Genomic DNA, 27,264 nt, shown 5'->3' with positions numbered 1-27,264 from the left:
CAGCCATATTTATACTGTTTCATACCTACTGTAGTACAGGTCCCACCACTTGACCGCACTTACCTGTAAATAAAATACAATTTATGAGTTCATTTTGAAAAACAGCCACATTATTGTCTTCATTAGCAACTTTTAATTCCAAAAAATAAAATAATTACAGCGTTTTTATTAACCTTAGGTCGTAACTTAACTAAAAAGCAGGCATTAAGACGTGAGTTATGTAGCTTTCCCGGGCATTTTTTCAATTAACTTAATTATATTTTTTCCGTAGCACGAATTTTTTCGGTCACTTACCTAGTTACCTTTTTGCCACATTTAGAATACTTATAGCTGTTCATTTGGTAGATTTCCTTGGTCACTTGGCTTACCACAGAACGATTCGAACCACAGAATTCTAAACAAAGCAATAGAAATGGCATATGTTGTTTTTAATCGCAGGAAAGCGTGTCGGCGATTTCCCAATTCAGATTATTTCTTTTTTTAGAATTATAAATGACAGAATTCTAAACAAAGTAACAGATATGGCATATATGTTGTTTTTAATAGCAGTAGACCGTGTCGCCGATTTCTTACTTCAGAATAGAATAGAATAGAATATGTTTTTATTCAAATAAACTTTTACAAGTGCTTTTGAATCGTCAAATAATTTACCACTGGTTCGGAATGCCGTTCCTACCGAGAAGAACCAGCAAGAAATCAGATTATTTCTTTCTTTCGAATTATATCTATATAATGCTTATACAGAAATATTCAACATAAAATAAGTTGTATCTTCTAGTATGCAGGATGATGGTGAGTGCCATATACCATCTGCATACCGCGCCGCTAGCGATGCCGTGCCGTTGTCAGCCAATTTGTGAAAAGACCCCGAAGTACTTACTATTTAGTAAACTAGAGTGAGGAAACTCAAGGGAAACTCGCGGATTTGATCCTGAATCAACATCTGTCAAATAGATTTAGAGCCTCGATAGCTCAACGGTTGAGGAGCGGACTGAATTCCGAAAGGTTGCCGGTTCAAACCCCACCCGTTGCACTATTGTCGTACCCACTCCTGGCACAAGCTTTACGCTTAATTGGAGGGGAAAGGGGAGTATTAGTCATGATAAGCAGCATGGCTAATATTCTTTAATTAAAAAAATTAAAAAAATTAGGCTAATTGTGACGTGGAATCCTAAAATGTAGTATTTACTCTCTGTGAACTCAAATATACCATGTAGGTAACAGATTTTGACGCCTGGCCGTGTAGCTGAAGCTGAAGCCTCGACGTGTCATTAGAAGTTTCCTAAATGTCGTGAACTGTGCCTATACTTCGATACTATAGTTAAAATAAAGCGATTCTTGTTAATATAAAAAGTTAAAATGATCTAACCACCATTTATCAATGAAAGTGTTCGATCTGTTGAACAAACAAATTAACGCCCGCCGAGACGAACACGAGGGGTGCTATTAAGAAATAAATTAGGCGCAAATCGATAGGGTTGCCACAAGTGAAAACTTGGTAGAGCTTGTCTATTTTTAAATGACGCGCCCCACTAAATAATTTTGTTGACTTAGATGTGTAAATTGCGGTGGTGGGGCGCGTCATTTCAAAATAGACAAGCTCTACCCCAATTTATAACTTGTTCTTGATCACGTGATCGTGAAAAATGGAACTGGTTTTTCTACTTAAATTAATTCTGTAGCGTCTGATGCTACTGGATGTCAAATCATGTAGGCGACCCTTCTCATACCCGTGTTACCCCAACTAAGTTAGTACTGATCCAGTGCGACGCGGCGGTGGGATAGATGATGACCTACAATAATTATAATTATTGTAGTTAGTACCAATTTGATATTTTGCTAACGTATACAACTCTTTTGCTCCTTGCCGGCTCTTTTTTACAGTCTTAATTAATAATCATAAAATCCTTAAGTTGACCTGCGTAGAATTAAGATATTGTGTGTTAAATTTGACAATACAATGATAATTTTATGTGCATTGTGTCGTGCCAAAGCATTAATAAATATAAATATTTCGACATACCTAAGTGTCGACTTAAATGTGGATACTAACTTACCTACAACACTTACCTGCACGTATTACTGTAACACTTTAAAGCTAAGTATGCAATTAATACCAATTTAGTAGGTACTTAGATTTATACTTTTTTGACGTGACAACGTCTTATAATTCGATACAGCCGGCTGCACGCACGAAAAAACATGACTCATGCGTCGTTACCTCGCTCTGAGGCGTTCCATGTAAGGCTTGAAGTGCAAGCGAGAGCGCGGAACGAGCGACAAAGAAGCACAATCGGCCTTTGTTGTCACGTTCAATTATCGTCAGTAAACCGACTTTACAGACAACCAATTTTTTTTTTATACTCTTTATTTTAAGGAGGTTATTTCCGTTTGGAATATGTCACTCCGTAAGACCACATTATACAACCACTTACTTGCGTAAGGCCTTCTTGTACAAGATTTATACTTGTATCTTGTAAAAGGTGTAATTGAACAGCGTAATCGTAAAACTGGCTGCAAACTGATAGATTTCAATGGAATAAATCTAGGTAATGGAATAAATCGACAACCCTAGGTCGTTGCCGCTGCGTGGGTTCGCAGCCCGCGGCAACGCATATAAATTACAGATTTACACATAATCTGCCATTTTTCACTCTTTTACAGTCTAGCCGATTGACGGCCGGGTAATAATTGACAGTTGATAAGAAATTGAGTATTTAAATTGCTTTCAATAAGACCATAGACCATGTACTAAGTAACTATTATAATAAGTTTATGTCTAAAACTCATCAATCATAATGTGCTTTTTGTATTGAAAACTTACAGAGATTTACTTTACAGAGATAGTACCTAACATTAAAATTTCATTAACTTTGTAGTTTTAATTTCAACAAATAAAAAAACCGGCCAAGTGCGAGTCAGACTCGCGCACTAAGGATACTTGGCTACAGGGTAGGTACTTGGGTACGAGCATACTTGGGTATTTTTCCGACATTTTGCACGATAAATCAAAAACTATTATGCATAAAACTAAATAAAAAGCTGTTTTAGAATCTACAGATAAAGCCCTTTCATAATAATATGATACCCCACTGGTAGGTATAGTTATCTTACTTTGAAAATTGAAAATACTAATTAACTATTTTTTCATGGACATATTTTTTATTTTATTTTGTGATGTAACCACAGATTTTTTCCTTTACTTTCATGATTCTAGGTCAATGGGAAGTACCATACTTATAGGTTTTCTTGGTTGGTTTAAGTGAATCTAAGTAGGTAATGCCATACCAACCAAGAATATTTATTTAATCCTAAAAGAGTAGGCCATATCATTCTTTCCATTATGAAACATTTTAGTTAATCTTTAATACTTAGGTATAATATTCCGTCAGTCTGATCGTTTATTTTGAAATCTCATCAAAGAGTTGTTGTTTTCCCATCGTATATAATCTCGCCCTCGCGCCGAAAGACGGGCATCGAATTTCCGGCGTGGCCTTACCGGAAGCGACGCCATGTTTACAAATCGCGCGGGAAACGTCATCGCGAATTTTAAGCAGCTCGCCGACGTCAGCAGAAAAAGGTGTGAACGGGGGCTGACATTAATGTTTATGAAAATAAACACTGTATATAATATTATAATAACTAAGTATTACGTTTCATTTCCTTGTAATAATAAATCCTTATGTTTTAACGCAAAACTAACACACATATTTTGTGGCTAACACCACCCGTGCCTACACATAGAATTATTCTAAGCAAAACTAAATTGACGGCTCTAAAAGTGCAGCCTTTATTACTGCAGGGGAGCATTATGAAAAGGATAGTAGGTAAGTACCTAATACAGTGAACCCCCAGGTAATCCGGCCCCTGTCTAATCCGGCACCCCCTGTAATCCGACATGTCTATTATTAAAGAATTTACTAAATTCGACATACATAGTAAGGTATGATTTGTACTTCAGAGTATGTATAACAATAGAATATAAGGTATAGAATCTTATCATTTTATCTGTAATTTGTCGGATTACAAGGTACTCTTATGTAAGAAATTCCGGACTATAGGGAGTCTTAGGCAGTACTCTATAATCCGACAAATCCGATAGTTCGACAATGTCCTGCAAAACGTTTGTCGGATTACCGGGAGTCCACTGTACCTACTTACATTTAGACTTGTCATTTTAATGTGTCTATCTGTTATTTTCCCGGCTCTTCCGCCCGATTTTGATGGGTATAGGTACATTTTTGATTGCTATTTTCCGGCAGAAAAATTAGTAGGCTATGTACGGACATGGGCATGTACTTACCTACTAATTTTTATGGCAAAAATCAAAGTTTCCATGAGATTTTTAAAAACCACGCAAGACAAAGCGTCTAGCGGTTATCTATTAATTTTACGTGGCTAGGCACCTACAGTAGGTAGGTACATCATTCAGACATTTTTGACTCGAACAAGTTTCTTTTCACGATTTCTTTTGTAGTGTCAATTTGTTAAAAATGTATTAACTTATTAAGTTAATCTTGACGCTTTTTTCCCTAAAGATCTTTACCCTTTATTTAAAGGCTAATAAATTTTCTGAGCAAGTCTGTGGAAATTGATCCTTATTATAAAAGCCTTCGATTTGTAAGAGTAAACAAATTAGCGAGCGACCAAGGCGGCGGGGGCTATTAAGCTATAAACAGGGGGTCCGTAGTCCGTACCCCGAGCACCGAGCTTAGAAAAATTGGATAATAAACTTTTATTGATTAATATGAAGTTGATATAAAAGCTAACTCAAGCTTTTCTAAAGGAAATGTGTGTAGCGAGTGGTTTTAGAAAAGTAGGTAGCATAAAAAGCTTTTCGATACTTAGGAACCTACTTTTATACTTTATATGCTACTACCTAATAAGGTATGTTACTACTGTTCTTTGTTTATACCTATTAGGTTAAGTAGATAGTTTATTCATATTGTTTCGCCCTAGTTCTATTGCTAAGCTGTGTAGTTGAATATATTTACTACTATTGTACGATAGATTTAAGTTATAGTTTTAATACATAATATGTACGTAATTTTTTACTGTCCTATATAAATAAAATAAAATAAAAATAGATATGCATAAGCTGTGAATTATGATGTAAGTGACTTCTGCGTGGATTTAATTTTTCCGTTCCATAAAATCCCGTGTAAACTCTATGATTTTCTGAGATAAAAGTAAGCTATGCTCGTCTCCAAGCTGAAAGCTATCATTGTAACCGTTAAAATCGGTCAAACAGATGGGCCTTCAAAAATCGCGTGGGAACTCTTTGTGTCCAGATGCTCTGTACCCAATCAGTTAAGCAGATGGGCCGTGAAAAGGTAATAGACAGACATACACACACACACTTTCACTTTTATAATATTATTATGAAAAATAATATTAACTAGTAGATATGAATTAAATATTAGTATAATTTTTAGGGTTCCGTACCTCAAAAGGAAAAACGGAACGCTTGTAGGATCACTTCGCTGTCTGTCTGTCCATCGTGTCTGTCAAGAAACCTATAGGGTACTTCCCGTTGACCTAGAATCATGAAATTTGGCAGGGAAGTAGGTCTTATAGCACAAATACAGGAATAAATCTGAAAACCGCGAAATTGTGGTTACATCATTTAAAAAAAAATTAAAACGTGTTTCAATTTTCTCAGTAAGATAACTATACCAAGTGGGGTATCATTTATTATGAAAGGGCTTTACCTGTACATTCTAATACAAATTTTTATTATTTTTATGAATAATAATAGTTTTTGATTTATCGTGCAAAATGTTGGAAAAATCATCAGTGAAAAAATCGTAAGTCTATGGGAAAAATACCCGAGTACGGAACCCTCAGTGCGCGAGTCTGACTCGCACTTGGCCGGTCTTTTTTAACTTTATACCTAATTTTTTCAAATTCTTTATAATACTAAGCAGCTTTACTGCTATAGTGAATTCTAGTTGTAGGCGATAGGCGGGGCGGCCCCACCTCCTATGACGTCACGACCGGTTCTGATCCATCGCGGCATCCATATTGTTTGCAGCATTGCTACGAAGATGATTTGACAACAAAAACTTTGCCGAACTTTTTCTTCAAAATAAACAAAGTTTGGTTCAAGATATCCGAACCAATCTAGGTTTATAATTGTCCTAGCATGGTCCTAGCATTTTAGTTTAATAATAATCCATAGGTAGATAATTATGTACTTCCATACAAACCTTATAGTTTTTTTTCTCCCCTATTTATTTAAGGGCTTTTATAACTATGTACATGTCAGCCCTATTATAATCTAATTAAATAAAAGAAACACAAAATTCTTCACCTAACAAAATAAACAGTAAGAAAAAAAATATACTTAAGTAAAAGGCAACGCAAAAACCTTATACCTACCTACTTAGTTAAATGCGAGCGTGTGCCTTCCTGCCTCTCTGCTAGTTTTTCACGCTTTTTCCAAGCACATGTAAACTGTGGAACCAACTCCCTTCGGCGGCGTTTCCACTACATTTGAAAATGGGGTTATTCAAGGGGCGGATCAACAAATTCCTGAAAAGCTGGCAACTCATTTGGCGGTTCTTAAATGTTGCAAAATGTTCTTTGGCGGCGGTAATCACTTGATATCAGGTATTGGCGTCACTCAGAAAAGCAGGTATTATTTAATTATTTTTATGGAATTATTGGAATGTCCTCTCATTTACCAACACAAAAAACACAAGTTCAATGTGTAAAGGTAATCCGAGAGTCTTAATCTAAACAAACTAATGCCAAAATAAATAATTTAATTAGAGCGTGATTGCTATCACAACATCTAATTATACAGTTCACAATCCAAATACCGAAAATATGCGATATCGCTCCGAATCTCGGAAGGAGACTAAACTACAACCTTCGAAACACCCGTATTTATGCAAGTTCAATCTTGTTGGCCTCCTAGCAACAGATTGTATGACATCGAATGAGCCAAATATCGATTTTATCAATCTACCTGCATGAGATAAATTTATAATTTTATATTATTTTTGACAACTCAAATCAATTTTTAAAAATAACCTTACAGTTCGGCCGTCCTGAATTTAACACGTCCTCGTGTTTCTAATCAATCTTGTTATGTCAGTCGCGGGCTTCCTTGCCCTAAGTCAAATCCAAATCATGGGCTATCCTGCCCTCCGTCAAATCATTAAAACCTACCCTTGAACTGCCGAACTCTCAGTTTTAATATCAAGTCAACAATAAATCCAAACGACTAACTTCCCATTCGATGTATACAAAATCTGAACCACTTATTGCAAGTTACTTTCCACTTCACAAAAGACTAAATTCTTAAAAAAAAACTAAAACTTTTAGTCACCAAATCAAACTCAATTAAAATTTTAATCAAATGTGGGTTGTTTAAAAAAAGATACCAAAGCGAAATTAAGGCAACGTGAGACACGTCCCGCTTCTGAATTATCGACTTTATTACACAACTTATCCTCAACATGTTTTACATCATTTCCTACAATTGAAATCTTTCTATTTTAAATACCCTAACTACAACTTCATAATCCAACCAAAAATCACACTAGATTTATCCCTCGGTCCCACATCTTTAATGCTTTTTTTTTTCTGTTTCGGTAACTAAAACAAAAAAATATATATATACTCATGTTATAAAACGTTGTCAAAGCTTTCCTGAACGCGCTAAATAAGCAAAAACATAAAATCAGGCGAAATGCCAGACCAGCCGAAAAACCTTCAATGCTTAATCAGCCTAAAAAAAAAAATTATGATCACTATTCATATTATCATGAGATACTACCGGCGCTCCTAAGCGAAATTTATAAGGCACCGCATTTCGATTTTATCAAACAGACTGATCAATTTCGAGAGCACAACAAACGTGGTTTCCTGAGAGTTTCGTTAACTAAATGCATATCGAAACTGAACTATCGCGAAGCGAGTCGAGCGTGAAATTTTTTTAAATATATTTCTGGGATAATGTCATGCCACAAACGCGAGCGTAGTGCAAAGATATTTGCCTAAAATTTCTTTCGTACAACAAAGAAAATAGTATTTTGGTAGTAGGTACTTATTATCGCGCCCTGCCCTAAGGGCAGTACTGTAGGTATATTACCATTAAAAAAAACTTACTCTAATTTTAATAGAACATTTGCCAGGAATTTAACCCGCCAAGCGATGTTAATCCAATAAAAACAAAATCATATTGTATTTAAATGCGGCAGTACACAGTTAATTGCGTGAATACAGGTAAACAAAAAAAAAAAAAAACCCCCCGCTGCCCATATACTATACCTACCTGCTACTCGTAGTACTCAAATTATTGTGCCAGTATTAAAAGTAAATTAGCTGTTATCTAGCGTGGTAGACTACGGCCTAAACCCTTCTCATTCTGTGAGGAGACACTTGTTGCTCAGTAGTGGGCCGGCCATGGGTTGTTCATGGTGAGCTGTTATCAGCAAAGTTATGTTTGAAACTCAAACATTACGCGTTTCAAGTGGTAAAAATAGATAAATGAAAACATTTCTCCTCACTTTTGTAAAAAAAAAACACTTATTTATGCACCCCGTATTTAAAACTATCTGACTACCTACCTACCATAATTTTAAATTTAGTTAAAGAATAACCAGATAAGATAAACCTACTTTTACACCCATTTTAGGATTTATATTTCTCAAAATGCTCAATTTATTAACCCTGGTCACTATTACTTTATTACAACGGATCACCTTCATTTTTATCAATTAACATTTTATATCCCCAATCACTTAGTAACCATTACAAGTAGAGACGGATTATTTCACTGGCAGGCGTAAAACGAAAAGCTATTTCATGTAACTTTTTCTACTATTGGCGTCACTCAGAAAAGCAGGTATTATTTAAATATTTTTATCGAATTATTGGAATGTCCTCTCAAACCAACACAAAAAACATCAGGTTCAATGTGTAGAGGTTATCCGAGAGTTTTAATCTAAACAAACTAATGACAAAATAAATAATTTAATTAGAGCGTGATTGCTATCACAACATCTAATTATTCAGTTCACAATCCAAATACCGAAAATATGCGATATCGCTCCGAATCTCGGAAGGAGACTGAATTAAAACCTTCGAAACACCCGTATTTATGCAAGTTCAATCTTGTCGGCCTCCTAGTAACAGATTGTATGACATCGAATGAGCCAAATATCGATTTTATCAAACTACCTGCATTAGATAAATTAATAATTTTATATTATTTTTGACAACTCAAATCAATTTTTAAAAATAACCTTACAGTTCGGCCGTCCTGAATTTAACACGTCCTCGTGTTTCTAATCAATCTTGTCATGTCAGTCGCGGGCTTCCTTGCCCTAAGTCAAATCCAAATCATGGGCTATCCTGCCCTCCGTCAAATCATTAAAACCTACCCTTGAACTGCCGAACTCTCAGTTTTAATATCAAGTCAACAATAAATCCAAACGACTAACTTCTCATTCGATGTATACAAAATCTGAACCACTTATTGCAAATTACTTTCCACTTCACAAAAGACTAAATTCTTAAAAAAAAACTAAAAATTTTAATCACCAAATCAAACTCAATAAAAATTTTAATCAAATGTGGGTTGTTTACAAAAAGATACCAAAGCGAAATTAAGACAACGTGAGACACGTCCCGCTTCTGAATTATTGGCGTCACTCAGAAAAGCAGGTATTATTTAAATATTTTTATCGAATTATTGGAATGTCCTCTCAAACCAACACAAAAAACATCAGGTTCAATGTGTAGAGGTTATCCGAGAGTTTTAATCTAAACAAACTAATGACAAAATAAATAATTTAATTAGAGCGTGATTGCTATCACAACATCTAATTATTCAGTTCACAATCCAAATACCGAAAATATGCGATATCGCTCCGAATCTCGGAAGGAGACTGAATTAAAACCTTCGAAACACCCGTATTTATGCAAGTTCAATCTTGTCGGCCTCCTAGTAACAGATTGTATGACATCGAATGAGCCAAATATCGATTTTATCAAACTACCTGCATTAGATAAATTAATAATTTTATATTATTTTTGACAACTCAAATCAATTTTTAAAAATAACCTTACACTACCTTATCCCAAAGCGGTTTACAAAAAATAATAATTTCACAAAACAACATTCAAGATGCCCAATGAGTGCTGTGTGATAGAAAAAGGAAAACATCTATCTATACAATGAGTGCAGCAAACGATTGAACCTAAATCCAGAACCTACCTTCCGTAAAACAAAACCACTATGTGAAAATAAATCCCTATCGTAACTCTTAACCAAACTAATTCGGCACACGATTACAAGTGTGAAGATTGAAATACCACGTTCCGTGAGATATTCACCTGTGAAATCATTTAATGAGAAATAAAACCCCGGCAGGACATAGTAGATACATCCTGAAAACTATTTAAAAGTAACAATAACGCCCATCATTAAGTAAACCACACTTTTTATATTGTTTAACACTATGTTCACTATCTATTCCATTGTACCCACGATACAGGATAACCTAGTGCGGGTACCACCACACAGACACAGGAAAATTGTACAAGACTGTATTTTGTAAATAAACATTTTTCATTTTTCATTGTAAAATAAGCCTTCTAAATACCTCAATGTTATTTAAACCACAATTTGAAGGTCGATCGCATTTGTATAACCAATATACAAGATGAATTATAAACATGTGGGTAATTCTAGGTATCATAACGTTATATAATTTCCATTCCAACTCGGAGCAAAGCTTTTTAACAAAATGATAACTAAATGTAGAACAAACAAAACGAAAACCCACACAAAAAAAAAAATTACCATTAATAGGTATCAATAAAAATAAAATCATGGAAAGATCCTACCCGTTTATCCAGAAATCCTTTGATGCCATGACTAGGTACTTTGATATATTGAGGCCCAAATATTGGCCTTGTGCTCCAAAATGTCTGTGGTCTACTAGACCTCCACTTCTTTCTCGTTCCTCTGTATATTTCCACTTGTTTCTCTGAGTCGTGAGCGTGACAAGAAAATATTATATTTTCTTGATGTCCCTCTTCTGACCTTTTGGGTAAGGTCTGACGAAATCACAAACACAATCTTTATGATAAATTATTACACTTTTATTTCATATTTAAATTTATTAACTTTTACATTTGTGTCAAATAAATGTTGTTCCTCTTACGTTAGTATATTTTCGAATGTCGTCGTTTTAAAACCACTCTTACAGGTAACCTCTCCACGTTTATTATTCACTCCCCTTTTTATCTTATCGTTATCGGCCAATCCAAATTGTACAATGAATAAACTTAGTGACTAATATACAAATCATCAAGCTCGTTTAACAAATCATCTAAGTAATAAAGATGTTTTCATCTTATATATTGATTACAAATATTATCCTTTATTATGCTACAATTCATCAACTAAAAACTATAAGAATTTTATATACAGTACGTTTATCGATCAGATGTTGAACAACTTCAGCCAATCAATGACGCCTTCTAATATGATGTTATGATTTGTTATGATTTGAGTGGCGCCAACTATTTAATCAGTAACTTCTACACGTTTTATAGATAATTAATATGGGCCAAGCTTACACAGGTGACCCTGCTGCTCATTTACTCGCTGCTTGTATAATCCATACTAATATTATAAATGCGCAAGTGTGTCTGTCTGTCTGCTACGTTTTCACGGCCCAACCGCTGAACCGATTTGAATGAAATTTGGTATAGACATGGGATACATCCCGGGGAAGGACATAGGCTACTTTTTATCCCGGAAAATGAAAGAGTTCCCAAAGGATTTAAAAAAACCGAAATCCACGCGGGCGAAGCCGCGGGCATCCTCTAGTATACCTATAAGTAAAGAAAATTAACATAATATAGCTTAGCTCATCCGCTTGTTTTGCTGAATTTTTGGCCCCATTTGTCTGTCCAATCAAAGTTTGCTTTTGCGTCTTAAAATTTCAAGGTTTAGGGTTCTTCCCATCAACAACTCCAAACGTTTTCCTCCTCACATTATCTCTTCGGCCAACAAGTACAATGATTCTGAACCCCATATCTGGAGGATTCCCGCCATAATAATATGTTTCCTTGTTCCGAAACCATCGATACCTAGGTACTGTTTATTTATAGACATTTAACTTTATATTAGTAGACAGGACTATGCCAAAAGTTATAAGTCAAGAAAAACAGGCCTTTTGGCTAGATGTAATTTTGAATAAGATAGACGTGCGAAAATTTAGTGCACTGTGAATTGCACTAATTTTTAAAGAAAATATGTCATATTTAATAGATAATATTAACCTTGTAAGTCTGGTAAAAAGGGTTAAAAAAAAAGGAACCACAATCCTCAGTCAAAATGACTATGAATGTGATCGGAGTTCTCTAGTAAATCAAGATTCTTTAAAAATAAATTCCTTATTTTCTTAGTATTTCTGACTATTAATTTGGTTTGGCGGTAATGTTTCTGAATATTCAATATTCATTGTTCTGATAACTATAGATATCTAATCGGTGGTAGAAATAGAAAGCTGGTCTGTCAAAATAAGCTCCATAGATCTCAGCCTCAGTAAGTAGGTATTTGTCATTTGAACGTAGGTGTATAAGTGATTTAAATGTGAAGTAAAAATGTGTAATAGCCGCTCTACTGTTTATGGAATCTCCACGGTTTTATTAGATTATTGGGTATTTTCCGGGCGTCTCTGTGATATTAGCTTAATTATACGCTTAAAATTCCTTTTTCCTGTTTCTATCGCTGTAGTGTTGCAAGTTGTTTGTGGCAGATTGTGGTTTTTGATTTCAGTAACGGGAATAATAGCCGCTTGGCTTCATTAAAAGGGATGATTAGAACTGTTTCAGATAACATGCGCACTTCACAGTCATAGTTAAGTAAATTCCTATAAGAATGAGTCAAATACCTAAATAATGTCTTTCTGACCGAATTTTGGATGCTGACAGCCAATCTAGTGGAGACTAGCGAACCCTAGATAATATTGGCGTCGGAACTGTCGTTTTTCTCTAAACTAAGTTTAGTTTAGAGGAAGACGGAAGAAGAAGGAAGGATTTTTTCGTAATTGAGCTAAGGATTTAAGGTCATTCAATTATTTATTTAGTTTAGTTTGTGATTTATGTAGGCATTATTGTAAATGACATCCATTTTTGATTACCTAGTTGATGCCCGCGACTTACCTACTCTGGGCAAGTTCCAGTTTTTTTTAATCCTGTGGTAAAGCTTAAATTTTCTGGGATAAAAAGTAGCACCGGGATATAAGTACCTAGCTGTCTTCGTCGAAATCGGTTTAACGAATAGGCTATAAAAAGCTAGCAGATACAACACACATATAGTACCTACTTACTAACTCTTTCGACTATAATATTATCTACATATTTACTAGTATTGGAGTATGGATTATACTTACCTGATTTTGCATCTCCGAAGATACAATATTCGTTTTCCATCACACGTAGAGCGTCGCCAACACATCTCGAAAAATAAAAGCACGACGCATCGACATCGTTCCCACTGATACATCGCACTCGTTATTTAGTTAACAGATCACCCCATTGTTACTTAGGAGAGCCACGAAAAAAGCATGGGCGGGGCGCCTATCGCCACTTGCATCTCGCCCGATGAAACAAGCTCCACTATCGAGATACATGCCTCCAACGAGCCCCGCGATCACCACTCAACTTCCCACCCTACCCTTCACTGATAAAGTTTAATTTTCAGCGTCCCAACCATAAGCAGCTTATTAAAGAAAATTAAATTTGCAGCCACGCGAATCCGACACGAAACCGCGAACTCAGAAGAGCATTGAAAACATCGGTCGTGGAAAATTAATCCTTAACGTCTTACGCTCAGTTTCAATTGTTTGTCGTCTTAAGTTGCAACTTTAAACTTGTATTGGTATAACTAGCTTGAAATTTTAAGCGTTCTTAAGACTTCTTGCCGTCGAGACGGGCGCGTCGGTTATGTTTATATAGTGCAGGATATGTATAGAGGATTATAGATAAGACGCGAGCGTATTTTCATTTTATTACCAAATTACCGATCGTCAGATTGCGGCGCAGGCGATTGTGCGGTTCGTATCGGTAACATTTGCCAACAGGTAATTGTCTTATTTTGTTCCGTTCGAAATTCCAACACTTTTGCGTGAGGGCTGAGAACGATCGAAATTTAATTTCGCCTCTTATTTGTTTTACGCGTTCGTCGACTTCAAGTTTGGGAACTTTGTAAGCTCCGTTTATTTTTGAGCTTACTATTACAGGGTTCGAAAAGCTTGGAAGCTTGTCGCATGCTCCGTACATTATGAATACAGAAAGCTATCATTAACTCTCGAGAGAACTCCCCAGCGCGACTTCCATAAACCTTAGTTTAACTAACTAACATGTCTGCAGTTTGTCAGTTTTGCGTAAAAAAAAAATATTCCGACGAATTGAGAACCTTTTTTTGAAATTGGTTAAAAATAATGTGTACTTAGGTATTTAGTTTCCGAACCAGTGGTGTAGATAGCTGTGCATTTGACGATTCAAAAGTAAGTAGGTACGTAGGTAAGTTGTAAAAGTTTAATTGAATATTTTTTTTTTTTTTGATTTGATTTGAAAGTTACACGGGCGCAAAGATTTATAATGTGAATCTTTGAGTGTACTGTAATTATATTAATCTTTAAGTAACTTTAAAGTTCGTGACATAAAATATATGGAAAACGTATTATTTTAGTAAAAATTGGGTGAGTCTAACTAAGATAACTAAGATGCAAACTACGTGGCTTACGAAACAAGTTACTGACGTCAAATCGAATGTTAAGTTTTCCAAGTTGATCGTTCTAAAACGTAACATTCCAAGAAGTAAAGGTATTCCTTTAAGAGATCACGACTGCAAAACAAACAGCCGAAGGAACGGAGTGAAATTAATTACATCCCCGTATTTATCTGCGCAGACGCATCGACACGACCCTTTCGCCCCAACTCATACGATTGATGCAGTCTAAACACTATTAAAGTGTAAACTGTAAACAATCATACCAAGAACCTTACAGAGTCCTTTACAGAGACGTTTAGTTTTTCACACGAGTAGTAGTACTGACTGTCCGGTTTCTAAAATGTACATTTTAATCAATCAACGCCCAGTACTTTTGCTTATGGTAGATGTATCCATCTATGGTAGTCCTTATCCATCTATAGAAGACGTTACCATCTATGGTCAATCCATAAGTATTATGTTTTGATTTTTTACTCCAGGCACAAGTTAAACACTCATTGTTTAGCATTCCAAATTTTTTGTGTACCTCTACTCAGATGTAGATAACCGAGATGGCAGCACTAACGACATAGATATTAAAGCGAGATAAGCTAAAAATTCTCGCCTGTCCGTTTGTATGTAAAAAATAATGTGTTATTAAAATAACATAAATCTCCCTATCGTATGTACCATCGCCAGTCCAAATGGACGTTTGCTTTTTGATCTCGGAAATCTATCGAAATTGGTCTATGAGCGGCATTGTTTCATGTGGGTTCCGTAGGATTTAAAATGATATGTCAAGCTAAAATCGACGAAAAATTCTATAAATAAAAAAATCTTTACTTCGTGCAACAAAGACTCATCTATATTAATAAAGAGGTTAAATCTCTGGAGCTACCAAACCGATTTTGAAAATTCTTTCTGCTTTATTCCTGCGAGTGACATAGACCATTTTTTTTTAAATAGAGATCCCTGCAAAAATTATAATGAGCTACTCGTGCGAAGCCGGGGCGGGTGCCTAGTACGGAATAAAAATAAAAATAATACCTGCACTAAAATTTTAGATATGCTGTAGACGTGGAGAAAAGAGATGTTTCGAACTGCGTACCTATTTATTATTTGAAATATTTGAAAAGTCCTTTTAAAAGGTTAAGGAATAATCTAAATCTGTGATATTTGGTATATCTAAAATCTAAAGATTTGGATTGAAATGTTACATCTTCAATAAAGTTTCAAAAGCTTTCATTCAATTTTCTTTCCCTCCTGTAAAAAAAAATTCTTGCAGTTACACTGCTTTGTTCGCCAGCTCCACAATTATTATGGCTGAAAGGCATTTTTTAATTGGACCAAAAGTTTTTTTCACACGAAACAGATCCCCAAAATTGTGACACTATGACAGGCTACTGTTATTATAAACACACATAATCACAAACTTAATCGCTACACCTACCTCTAAATATCTATACCTTATTACCTGTGCAGTAAAGTTGATTTTATATCAAACACAGTGAATTTGGCGGTCTCTAAAACATTAGTTTGACATCCGGGCGCGCGCGCACCGTAACGTCGATTACTCGATAATTTCCCGAGATATAATCACTTTTTGACAACACTAGCACACATTTACCTACTAGTTAGTTTCAAAATGATTGTAAAAAAGTTATGTCGAAATATCTTTGTATTTAAATTCTAATATAGATAATAGCTACTGTTAGAAACTTAGACCCTCAATAGCTCAACGGTTTGTTTATACAGGAGCGGACTAGGGCTTGGTGTAACTCCGGAGCTTCGATAGATCATACAGATTTGTTTGTGAAACCGGAGTTATCATGAACATAACCGGAGTTTCCATTTTCATATTTTTAGAAAAAAGTTGAGCTTTTTCAGCGTTTACATATACTGTACAGTCTTCATGAACTGTGCGTATGAAATAGGATAAAACTTATCCAATTTCATCCATCACATCACATGTGTATGTGTGTGTGTGTGTGTGTGTGTGTGTGTGTGTGTGTGTGTGTGTGTGTGTGTGTGTGTGTGTGTGTGTGTGTGTGTGTGTATGTGTGTGTTTGATACTCCTTCACGCAAAAACTACCAGACGAATTTGGCTGAAATTTGGAATGGAGATAGATAATATTCTGGATTAGCACATAGGCTTTTTATCCCGGAAAATCAAAGAGTTTCCACGGGATTTCAAAAAACCTAAATCCACGCGGGCGAAGTCGTGGGCATCGGCTAGTAGAAAATATAACAAACATTACTACCTATGTCTGGCGCAAGATCATGGCATGTGGAAATCTCTAAAAGAAATCTAGGACTCAGCAGAGTAGGTACCTCTATCGATTAATGATGATGATGATAATGATGATCTCTGAATGAACTGAACCTATCTAGAACCTGTATAGTTTGCTAACGATTACCAAACGTACCTACTATCCCAGATCACAGATTACAATAAATCACCCCAGAGCATCACGTAGGCAAACCATAATTCACTAACATTCTGCAGCCATAGACTAGAATATTGTCTCTTGTCTAGACCTTATAAAGACAACTGCCTCCCGCTTGTTGTCGCAAGACGATTTTATCTCGAATGCGAAATGAGCATACCGTTTTAAACAATAGTGCGTAGGATTAGCGCAAACGTCTTTGGATCTTGTTAGGGAATGTAGAATCTACCGTGGCGATATGACCTAGCGAAACGGATTTAACAGGGCTCTCTCCGTCACTTACTCCATACAATCGTAGTTCCAATTTCATTTGAATATTAAGCAACCAAAGTCCATGAAATTTTGTAGACATATTCTAGAAACTAATACCTGTGCCTGTGGTGTTTTAGATTTTTCTAAAAATATGTAGGTAGTTTTAAAATTACAGGGGCTCAAAGATTTGTATGCAAATTTTTAAGACCGCGTAACTTTGAAAACGAATATTTTAACAGAAATCTGGAAAACCACAGGCATAGTAAAATTTGTAAAATTTCATGGATTTTGGTTGCTTAATATTCAAATGAAATTGGAACTACGTTTGTATGGAGCGAGTGACGGAGAGACCCCTCTATTGAGTACACGAACTTAGAGTAAGTAGGTATAGAGCAATTCGTCCGTCCAGCGAAGTGATTCGCTAACTCAGTGATCATTTCTAAATGAACTAACTCTGTAGCTCGATTCCGTAAAACCGGCATCAATCATTATTACAATCGCAATTGTTATTATTGGCTTTTATGGTATTCTTGCTGCAACAACGCATTGTAGCCAATAGTGAGCGAGTGTCAACCAATTCTACCACAATCGAGCTACTGAACTCATTTCTGAACTAACTCATTCGACATTGGTTGGTTTTTCATTGCTGCGTCGCTAATCGATATAAAAGTAACATTTCGTAGCAAACCTTCAATGGATTAAAAATAAATGGCGAACGAGCTTCCGTGATCAAATTTTCCCAAAGGCATGCCCAAAATTTGAGCCAAGCACCTATTTAATTACACGAGTGACCAAAAAAAGGGGTGTTATGTTTTCAGGGTGCATGTATGTGAGTTTCTCTACCATACGTAATTTCTAAATGCCTGAACAGATTTAGATACTATGGTCTAGGTATCGTTAGAGTCCTTACATCATCACGTGTGACACTGGTTTTTTTTTTTGTGATTTTAATATGGCGGCCTGAAGGCGCCATGTTCAAATGTGAATTTTTTTACCTTTTATTTCGATTTTGGCTAAAATCACGACTATCCTAGTCGTGATTTTTAGTAGTTTTTCTGTTTTTCGGTTTTGAAGCTATTTATTTATTTTACTTGCTGTAACCAACCACTAGACTACCATGAGTCGACGACATCGCTTGTCATCAAACATCCATTGATTACAATCGTGTAGCTCACGCTCGATAGGTTGGTGAGGTCAGATTGCTATCACGGCTGTCCAAAAATAAAAACTGTGTGTCCTAATAAATGTGTATGGCATCATAATAGCGCCGTACAGTTTTGCTTATGCTCGAATGAAAAGATTGTTTTGACATTTTAATTTCAACTATCTTAGGCCATTGTCCCACTGCCGACGAGGAAGAGACCAGCTACCTCAAGAAAGAGATAAATATTCTTTATATATATATCCATACTAATATTATAAATGCGAAAGTGTGTCTGTCTGTCTGTCTGTCTGCTACGTTTTCACGGCCCAACCGCTGAACCGATTTTAATGAAATTTGGTACAGACTTGGCATACATCCCGGGGAAGGACATAGGCTACTTTTTACCCCGGAAAATCAAAGAGTTCCTACGGGATTTCAAAAAACCGAACTCCACGCGGGCGAAGCCGCGGGCATCTTCTAGTTCTTAATATTCTTTAAATATTCTTTATATGTATCGATACATATATAGTAAAACTGTATTTACGCTTCTGATAAGTATTTTCTTTAATCCGGATCTCTGTCTCTCTCTCTTTCTCTGTCTGAATATAAATCTGAATTTATTTCCAAGCAAGATTGCCTGAAATTGTACTGAATTTGAGTCCAAAGTTCACGATTTCGGTTACGCATCTCCATGTAAAACGGCCCAAAACTGTTTATGATTGAGCCTTAAGTTCATGATTTCGTTCAAAACGGTATAATTACGGTAAAGTTCCAACACTTTCATTGAGTTTTTTGCTCCTCGTGTAAAAGTTTTATTTCATACAAAATTACCTACACCCCGTCTTATTAGCCAGCTTCTCAAAGAGTGTTAAGATAAATGCCTAATGTTTTTTTATCTGTGCCAAATTAGCTTATTATCTCAGACTTAATCATCACTTAATGGTATCATTAAATGAGATTCTAAAGTTTAAACCTGGCATAGAGCAACAAATTACTGAAAAAATATTATCATCCATCAATCTTATCTATTTGTTTGCTAACGGTAGGTAACTCTAGCATATACCTACCAATTGTTATAATTATTGGAACGAAAATAATAACATATAATAAGTAGTAAAGACTAAAGAGCAAGGTAACTCCAGTTAAAAGCTATAAAGCGTCAACCCCACAGCAAGAGTTCTAGATCTAAAGTTCACCTCAATCGCCGTCAATGCTTGGATTTCTACACACAAAAGTGAACGCGACGGTCAACTCACAAACAACTATTCAACTAGATTGTTTTTGATTGTTTAGTTTTGAACGCAGAACTCTGAAGGCAAGAACTCTGGCTATGTGATCGTTTAAGTTTTGGTCTGACACAATACATGACCGCAGCGACTTTTTTTTTAACTAGCGCCTAACTACAAGCAGACCGACTGGCAAGTAATGATGCAGCCTAAGATGGAGCGCGCTTGCCTAGCAAAAGCCTATTCATTCTTGACTCGAAGTTACCCATATTAAAAGTGGAGTGGAAAACTGATGCCGGAAGGGCGTTCCATATCCTAGCGGTTCGAATTAGAAACGAGGAGGCAAATCGCTTCGTAAATATCTGTGGAATTTTGACTACGTGCGGATCCTGACGATGCCTAGAGGAACGATAGTAGGTATAAAGGAGAAGGAGGAACCAGGTCAAAAACTTCTTGAGCATACTCTTTGAAACCGCTGCCGTCACACGTCGCAGCCACCGTGCTTTTGTGTGACTGACGCTTAACTGTAGAAAGTGTATATTACACACGTATAATTAAACTGAAACAGCTTGTACCAGTTATCTAATCTCTCCATCGGACCATTAACGGAGCCACACAAAAAACACACAAACACACATTATAAGCCGAATAAAACAACGTTATGTAAATCTAGGCACACACTGGCGGCATGCTTGTCAAGCTTAGATTAAGTACTTTAGTATTTTTATAGATACTAATGTTCTACTAATCTAATTCCTCACATAAACTTTTTGTGAATATTTAATGCAAGTGATTGGATGTTTGTGAACAATAAAGAAAAGACAAGTGTAAATTAAAAATTTATAACACCCCCGACGATCCAAAGTATTTGAGTTTTCCAAAACATCATTTTCAAATAAATAATTATGTATTTAGGCAACGTCCATCTTGACAGCTTGACATTTGTCTATTGACATAATATTATGAACCTAACGGTTATCTAACCTTCTTTTCTACAAGAAAACTAGAAAAGAGCTGATAACTCTTAAACGGCTGAACTAATTTTTTTAGATTATAGCTAAGAACACTCTCGATCAAGCCACCTTTCAAACAAAAAAAAACTAAATTAAAATCGGTTCATTCGTTTAGGCGCTACGATGCCACAGACAGATACACAGATACACAGATACACAGATACACAGACACACAGATACACACGTCAAACTTATAACACCCCTTTTGGGTCGGGGGTTAAAAACAGAATATTAAGAGATGATTTTTGTCGCCGCCAAACGTATCATTTATTTACAAGGGACGAAAAGTTTAATTTGCTCATTTTAAATTTCTAGTTCAGCAAATTAAGCCTTTGAATTCTTGTAAGTATAGGTAACTATCATGAACTTCTGCAAAATGACGCCTGCTTCTGTACAATATTTATTTGCTGCATATCAGCATCATCATCTTAACTCATCTCCGGCCCACTACAGAGCAAGGATCTACTCCCGAATGAGAAGGGTTTAGGCCGTAGTCCACCACTCCGGCTACTTAGCGTAATTCCCATACTTCACACACCTTTGAGAACACAGTGAAGAACTCTCAGGCATGTAGGTTTCTTCAGAATATTTTCACAGTCAAAGCAAGTGATACTTACCTATTGCTTAAAACGCACATACATAACTCGCAAAAAGGAGCGTGCTGGATATCAAAGCCCGGGTATACCCTTGAATAGGAGACCGAATTCCTAACCACTATGCTATCCACGACGGTAACACTCACAAAATATCTGAAAAATCATAAAACATTGTTCCCGCTAAACCTTATAAAGTTACATAAGTATCTACTGCAATTGATACGTATAGGACACATTATTTATCTTAACTACACCACTTTATCTTCCCGTAAAACACTGTCCCACGATATGTAAACAAAAACAATAGACCCCATCACACATCCCAATCAAAGAAACAATCGCGTCAACTTTCCATCACCGAACAAAAGGCACGAAGATGAATTCAGCTCCCGTTCCGCGGCGGCCGTGTGTTCGTGTGTCAGTTCCCATTATCTCCCGATCTAAAACGCTCTACAATCGTACGATCTTAGTCACCGTGGCCATACACAGTCTGTCAAAACAAATGACTGTCCCTATACAATACCCATACAAAAAACCACATATATCTCCCCACCTACACCCAAATTGTAACCTTATTACTTGACAAATAAAGCGTGTTATTGCTCAAGATAAAATCCATAGATGAATCAATTCATGTGTCAAAATCATAACCACAAAACTGATCCCAAACTATCGACAATTAGAGAGTAAAATCGAATGCAATGTCAGTTAGGATTTGACATACTATACGCGCCGCGGGCGTAATGTATCGAGTGGAACAATCGAGTTTAGTGCGAGAAAATAAACGAAATCGATTGGTATCGATTCACGAGAATCGAGAGTTGTTAAACTTGTTAACAATTGACGCCTGTTCTGTAGTTTATGTTTGAGATGAAATGGATCGCGAGGCCGTAGGTCGGGACGAAAATTTGTCTCGATCGAAAATCAACTCTTTTTATTGGAGTCAAAGAGTTGAATTTCATTTGGCTGTAACCAACAATGCACTAAGTAAGATGGGACAAGTGATTAGGTTACGTACATCGTACCTTAGACAGGGTAGTGCTGCATTAAATCAAAAGCGTACTTTAATAAAGTTGGGCGTACATTGTGGACTCTCTTCAGGGCGATTTTCGTTTAGATAATAGCGGGGAAGCAATGTACAACAGTATTTTATGTTCGTTAGGTGTGAATCATTTGTTATATTGAACGAATGTCTTATTTTCCTGGTTCTAATAAGAATTTGCCCTACGCAAAGCAATAAATTTTATGTTTTACAATATGGTCGAGGTATTCCAAATTAAAATTGCTCGCCCTCCGTCGTATATTATTTACGATAAACAACAGCAGCCTCTCATTTGATAGTAAGTATCAAAGACATCATCATCATCATCATCATTATCACCGTCGTCGACCGATAGACGTCCACGCTGGACATAGGTCTTTTGTAGGGACTTCCACACACCACGGTCAGAGGGCTTGAGTTCCGGAGTTCCGGTTTTTGTGTAACTCCGGAGCTTCGATGGATTACAGGTTTATTTGTACAACTGGATTTCCCGCGGACATAACTTACTACTAAATAACTTAACATTCATTTAAGCACATGAAATATTAAAATTAAACCCATTATTTAAACACATTATTTTTTAAAGGAAGCTTCAAAATTCCAGAACTCCGGACTTACAACGCTGAGCATCAAAACCCGACTCCGGAGGTGAAAAATAGTCCGATTTTCAAGCCCCAGTCTTGCGTCGCGTCGCCTGAATCCAGCGGCTCCCCGCGACTCGTTTCATGTCCTCTGTCCACCTAGTGGGATTCCAGTGTGAGGTGACCTCTCTACTCTCTTATACTCCCAATTTTAATCAAAAAGTTCACAAACACATTTTGGGTGCTTGCCCAGCTCACCAAAAATCGTTGGCAGGAACAAATCAAGCCGTCTTAATCGAATGATTACCTCCGCCCGCCATTCCCCATTGTTGCGGCGATGCGGACGTCGATAGCGACACTACAAATAACCCTAATTACTGCACACGCATTTACTCACCGCAGCCACAAAAACCTTTGAAAGTACAGTAAACTGAGATTTTTAGACCGAAAAATAAGAAACCTGCTCCAGAAAGTTAAATCCCGTGGGAACTCTTTGATTTTCCAGGATTAAAAAGCCTGTGTCACTCTTCAGGTCATATTTGAAAACTAGCCATTCAAAAAAAAAAATTACCTCATTGCCAACGTTTTTGGTGGTGGGCAGAACAACCAAAATGTTTTTACGTTCTACAGAAATCTGCCAATCTAACTTGGCCAGCGTGGTGGAGTATGGCCTAGGCCTAAACTCTTCACGCTCTGATAGGAGATCCGTGCTCCGTAGTGAGCCGGCGATGGGTTGGTCATGATGATGATGATCCAGCTAAACATTTCTGTGGCCGAGTGTACAGTAGCCAGGAAGATGTATTGGTCGCATTATTTTTTCGATTACAGCCCATTGTTTAATCTCAGCGCTAATAGGCGAGATACAATCGCGCTATCAAGCTCCTAATATGTTTGTGTTACGTTGGGCAACAAGAAAAGTAGCACAATAGACACGTTAAAACCTACGATATGTTCTACTGATGCAGTTAGTATGAATACAACCGTAACAGTTTATACTTGATTTAATCACTGGCTCTAAAATCATGGAAATCACTCACGATTATAGTTAGCTTTTTGCGAAAGTTTCTAATTTTGAACATCTACCGGTGTGCTTAGTATGAGATTTTAAGTTTCACCAAAGTTGATAGAATTCGAGAGTCTTAACAAAATAACATCAAAGTAAAATAACCCTAAATATCCTTGATATAAAGTCAAAATTGAATGCCATAGATTTTAATTTAGCAATGGTTCCACTTGGACCGCGCGCTGGTTGTAAATATATGGACTAATATGGTTAACGTCTATTTTACTTTAACCGTGAAGTATTTCGATGCTCGAATACTGTCATCGTTGGTAAGATATAAAATATACTAATTTTCCACAAATTAGCACCACTTGGTATTTAAATATCGTATGGTACCGACCTAACGACAGATGGCGTTGCTTCATAATTGAATCGATCCGATTATTCTGAGATCGCTTGAAGCTATTACCTACAGCAAAAGCATAGAAAACGCAGCATTGTAGCCCCTTATTGATTGAAAATTAAATAAACAACACGTAACATAATAGTTATCTAATACTTACCTGATGATGTGAATGTCATGATACCTTGCGATGCGTCATGATACCTAACGATACATGAATTAATAATTATAAAAAGGTAAAAGAAATCGGCAAAGCAACAAATTCTCGCCTAGCCTATAGTTGCCTATCAAAAGCCCAGAATCTACATATAGTAAAGATTACCTAATTATTCACAAATTACTTAGCACCTTTTTGTATTTAAATATGTTATTGTACCTATCTAACAACAGATGGCGTTGCTACATAATTGAATCGATCCGATTATGTACGGATCGCATCGAAGCTATTACAACTAAAACACAGATAACGCGGCATATCAGCCGGGCATCCCATTATAGATTGAAAATTAAATTAACCGTTTTAAATTGCGCCGTCTGGCGATATGACTGATATTGAAACTTGTACTCAGTCCATGTTTAGCAACAAATACCTAGTAGGTACCTACAATTGGAGAGCAGTGTTAACCTGGTGGTTAGGGACTAAGGACAGTGTCAATTTTAGCTAGAGAACTAATACTGATGGGTGAACTGAACGGATGGGTTCGAAATGTCGTAACTAGTCGGGCTGATATCGACATAATACGTCAGTATAGCTGGTACAGAATACTTAGAACTAAAACTGATGGCTAGAGCCTGTCAGATCTATCCTCATTTCCTTAAAAAAATGGAAAAGTATTTTGTCGTTTATGCCTTGTGAGGTCATTGATCGCGTTCCGTACAGCATGACGTTAGCTATTAATTATGTTAAAGATAAATGAAAATCATGATTTTTATTCAATTATTCTCTTTTTTTATAATGAATTCCAGCCCCATAAACTACTGCTATACAAAACATCACATCATTTTATTACTACAGTCCAAGACCTTATTGCTTAAAAGAGGGGTCTCTCCGTCACTCGCTCCATACAAACGTAGTTCCAATTTCATTTGAATATTAAGCAACCAAAGTCCATGAAATTTTGCAGACATATTCTAGAAACTAATATCTATGCCTGTGGTTTTCCAGATTTCTGTTAAAATATTCGGTTTCAAAGGTACGCGGTCTTAAAATTAACATACAAATCTTTGAGCTCCTATAATTTTGAAACTACATATTTTTAGAAAAATCTAAAACAACACAGGCACAGATATTAGTTTCTAAAATATGTCTACAAAATTTCATGGGCTTTGGTTGCTTAGTATTCAAATGAAATTGGAACTACGATTGTATGGAGTAAGTGACGGAGAGAGTCCTGATAAAAACGCACATAAGTATAACTCCGAAAAGTTAGAGCTTCCGGGACCGAGTCCCCAGATGGACCAATGTGATAAACTAATTAAACTAAGTAGAATAAACTTAACTGGAGCAGGGACAACAAATTACGATCTAAATCAATACGCATATCGATAAAAATATGTCAATAAACAGGAAAATAAACCTCGTAAACATTAACATTAATTAAACGATTTTTTCCGATAAATTAAATACGAATTTAGACGTCATATTTTAAAATGGTGGACTGATTTCGCCGTCCCGCTCATCTCCGAGTGATAAGAGTGCGATAACGGCAGATAGCTCGCTTAATGGACTCCGTTTTGACAGATAAGATAGCAGCTAATGAATCTCTGTTTTAAAATTATCCAACTATTGATAAATAGAGCTATCGGCTGCGCTCGAGTGGTCGGATTGATGTTTGGGAATGTTACTTACAAAAATATTAAGTACGTATCTACTATACTTTATCTGCGGAAAGAAGGAAGTATAGTGTTCTCTCTGTTATGCAATCCCATATAAATGATCGAGACAAAAATATCAGGGGCGTTAACCATTTTGAGTCACCAACCAATCAATCACAAACATCTTTTCAAAAAACATTCGTAATTCAATTCAAAAATGTTTTCAAAAAAATATTCGAAATTCCATTAGAAAACAGTTTTATTTGTGATTGTTTGGACTCTTTGATTTTCCGGAACAAAAAGTAGCCTATAAGCACACTGGTGTGTACACGTGTAAGTATTATATTCGCTACCTTTTTAACCCCCGACCAAAAAAGAGGGGTGTTATAAGTTTGACGTGTGTATCTGTATATCTGTGTGTCTGTGTATCTGTGTATCTGTGTATCTGTGTATCGGTGTATCTGTGTATCTGTGTATCTGTCTGTGGCATCGTAGCGCCTAAACGAATGAACCGATTTTAATTTAGTTTTTTTTGTTTGAAAGGTGGCTTGATCGAGAGTGTTCTTAGCTATAATCTAAAAAAATTGGTTCAGCCGTTTAAGAGTTATCAGCTCTTTTCTAGTTTTCTTGTAGAAAAGAAGGTTAGATGAATGAATGAATGAATGTTATTTATTTGAAAACGATGTTTTGGAAAACTCAAATACTTTGGATCGTCGGGGGTGTTATAAATTTTTAATTTACACTTGTTATAAAATTTCGTCAATCTATACCTACTAATTATTAAAATTGGAGTGTCTGTCTGTAATTTCGAAATAACTACCTCATATTAAGCTCATATTATGGTTATTTGCCCGATACCATAACTGAATCACACACGTTTTTAAAATTTTTGTGTCTGTCTGTCTGTTTGAAAAGGCTAATCTTCGGAACGGCTGAACCGATTTTGACAGGATTTTCACTGACAAGTAGAGGATTGGCCAGGGTGTAACAAAGACA

At 36.2% G+C, this 27,264-nt stretch overlaps 1 protein-coding gene across 2 annotated transcripts in view; it reads right to left on the bottom strand.

The window, feature by feature from the left end:
• The window catches only part of LOC123866471 (zinc finger protein ush), a 240,163-nt gene that overhangs the window by 191,860 nt on the left and 21,039 nt on the right, over nt 1–27,264 (bottom strand). The gene's annotated exons all lie outside the window — the stretch shown is intronic.

The sequence above is a fragment of the Maniola jurtina genome, chromosome 1 (genome assembly GCF_905333055.1).
Source record: "Maniola jurtina chromosome 1, ilManJurt1.1, whole genome shotgun sequence".
NCBI classification, from domain to species: Eukaryota; Metazoa; Arthropoda; class Insecta; order Lepidoptera; family Nymphalidae; genus Maniola; species Maniola jurtina.
The sequence above is the reverse complement of the archived record's forward strand: the minus strand, read 5'-3'. Positions and strand labels throughout refer to the sequence as shown.